General features: G+C 59.5%; 1 pseudogene; it reads right to left on the reverse strand.

Moving 5' to 3' along the window:
- Nucleotides 1-489: 489 nt before the first annotated feature.
- On the reverse strand, nucleotides 490-2,386 carry LOC136515719 (aspartic proteinase nepenthesin-1-like; annotated as a pseudogene).
- Nucleotides 2,387-3,057: the final 671 nt, after the last annotated feature.

Here is a 3,057-nt window from a genome sequence, read left to right on the forward strand (position 1 = left end):
GCGCATTCCATTCCATCTCCTCCAATGTCGATGCAACACATGCACCAACACGATCAACAATGATATGATCCACTTCATATCATCACATGATCATATTGGTTCATCGATCTTGACTCTACTTGCTCTTCACCATTGCCATCGTCCATCGGCGCCAAGTCTTGCTCAAGCTTCACCGCCACGCGGTCCATCACTCCAAAGCCTTCGACTTGCCCTTCACGCTTGCAACCGGTCCATCAAGCCAAGTCTTATCTTGATCTTCTCCACCTTGATCACATGACTCAATGTCATGTCTCATGTGCATTTAAGCTCCTTCATCATCACATGTGTGAGCTTTGCAACATCTTCAAGCCATTTTCACCTTCATGGCATATGTTGCTCATACACATGTACCTATGGACTAATCACCTGTGTATCTCACATAAACACAATTAGTCCACCTAGGTTGTCACTCAATTACCAAAACCAACAAGGACCTTTCACATGGCACCATCACACGGAGCTGCAGTCCGCGCGGCTGGATGGAGAGCACGCCATGTTGGAGGTCGTAGAGCAGCTGCATGTCCTGCTGCATGTAGTTGTCGATGATGGTCGTCTTGTTCAGCGGCAGCGTGCTATTCGGCCCTCCCATGCTAAACACCACCAAGCACGCCATGGTGTCGTCCACGGGCGCCTAGTAGTTCTCCGGCGGCACCACAACGTCCCCACCGCCGCTGCCGCTGCCACTTCCGAAGTGTAGGACCAGCGGGGGTACTAGCTTGCCGGCGTCCCCGTGCGCCACGCCCACGCACAGGTCGAGCCCTTCCGCCTCTGCCGGCGGCTGCACGACGCTGGCGCCTAGCTGTCGCATGAGCTCATCTCTCAGCGCCTGGTATGCCACGTCGACGAGGCTCGTGAACGGGGAGCCCGAGTCGATGAGCGTGCCGGCCCACTTCGCCCGCACGACCTCCCGGAGGTCGAATGCGGCCGCGGGGCCGACGAGCTTGGCTGCCCCCACCGTGATCCCGGTGAGGGGAAGGTAGTAGAACGTGTCGAACGGGTCCACGTCGGGGTTCTTGAGGAATGGCACGGACGTCACCGGTGGGCCGCTGCTCAGGCCGACGGACGCGCCGACGAACAGGCGGCTCATGTTCACGGCGTCGCTGAAGTAAGGCGTGAGGCAGTAGGAGAACCTGTTGTCTAGGGAGCCCGGCGTGAGAATGCTCGCGGTGATGCACCCGAAGGCGAGGCTCACGTTCTCTGACTGGCCGAACGTGAGCACCTCGGTGTCGAGCACCCCGCCGATGACCTCGGCACCGTAGGCGGTGAGCACGGCGCACGCCTTGTTGTCGCGCGCACTCCGGGTCTTAGAGCTGAGCGCGCACGCCGTGTCGTTGCACGCCATGGGCTTGGCTGTGCGCGACCGGGACGAGTCATAGAAGGAGAGGTTCTGGCTGAAGCAGCCTACCGCCCGGTAGGTCGAGCACTGCGTCCAGATGAGGTTGCTGCCGGTGTCGATGATGGCCGCCGCCTGCTGCGGTAGGTCGCCGATGAGGTACTCGGCGATGTACTGTGACTCATTCCAGTGGACGGGCGTGCTCGCCTCGCCGCCCGCCATGGACGCCAGACAGCGGTGGGTGCGCTCGGTGGCTCAGCGCATGCGCTCCTTGGTGGTGCAGTTCTCCTTCGCGTCGACGTGGGTGAGCTCTAGCCGGAGGCCTACCGCGCAGGTGGAGAACGCCAGGGCGACGCACAAGGGCGCGAGTTCCACGCCGAGGACGGCGGCGGCACCGAGACGCTGCCCTGGCCTGCGTGGCTCGCCGATCCGAAGAAGCACGGCAAACGTAGCCACAGCCACGCCTAAGGCCGAAATCGGCAGAGCCCGCGGCTGGCGACTCCGCGGCCGGCTGCCTCCTGTGCGGCCTCCCGTGAGGGAGAAGAGGCGGTGGAGCTTCCGCCGGCCAGGCGTAGGGGCGAGCGCGGGCGCGTCGGGTGGCGCACAGGGACAGGGCTCGCTCGCGTCCTCGTCGTCGCACTGCTTCTCCAAGGCCGAGGTGCATGTCGTCGTCGTGGCGCAGGAGCAGGACCAGCAGCAGCAGGTCTTACATAGAGTCGCAGCCACAGCCGCCGCCTGAGGCCGCGCTCTGTATTCATGCAATACTACCGCAAAAATACACGGAAAACATCAATCTTTGTCCCCTCTTAACTCCGAATCCGTTTAGTTTTGGCACAAGAGGTAGTAACAAATGTTGTAGAGCTACGCGAGATCTTCAACTTTGCTTAAAGTGCCAAAGTCTAATTCGGCCTGATGGGAGAGATACAAGCTTCCAAAGTGAGGTGACGCGGCGCCGTCCACCGACTTCTGCTCGCGCGCCCGTGAGGCTGCGGCTGGCCTGCATGGCCACGGCATCATGCCACGTCAGCACGAGAAGCCAACGTGGAGAGGTATGGACCTAGGTGATACGGCGTACAAAGTTTATGGATCTAAAAAGCCACTTTAGAAGTTGATGGACCTAATTGAAACCTCCTTATAAGTTAATGGACCTCTGGTGCATTTAACTTATGAATGATTAACGACGAAATGTAATATTACAGTTCTGGTTTTGGTTGCCGATTCACTTCTCTCCTCTCAGTACATATAGCGAATTCACTCCTCACTCCTCGGCTGGGCCGCGCAGGCATTGCAGTCCCATTCTGGGCCTGATATCTTCTTACTCCGGGCTCGGGATCTCTCGCTCTTCTTGGGCTGCATACCGGAGGAACTGCCATGATGAGGGATAGTAACAGGGCGGAGCCTGGCCAAGCTGTACGAACGAACGCGCAAGAACGTGCGGTGCGCGAGCGCGCCACGGCCGGCCAAAGGCCAACAACTGTTGGCAACGGAAGGAGTACGCGGGTGCCGCCGTGCCGGGTGCTCATCACATCTGCACGTACGTCGCCCGGCGGCCGTGGCGTTCTCGGTCTATCTGCGCCTTGCCAGCTGGTGATGGTTCAGTTCAAGTGCTCAGCAGCTTCGCGTGCTATGGTAACGCGAATTCATTTTGGCCCAGCACTGAATCCTGGGCACGCATTGCGGTAGTC

This window comes from Miscanthus floridulus, chromosome 17 (genome assembly GCF_019320115.1).
Source record: "Miscanthus floridulus cultivar M001 chromosome 17, ASM1932011v1, whole genome shotgun sequence".
Taxonomy (NCBI): domain Eukaryota; kingdom Viridiplantae; phylum Streptophyta; class Magnoliopsida; order Poales; family Poaceae; genus Miscanthus; species Miscanthus floridulus.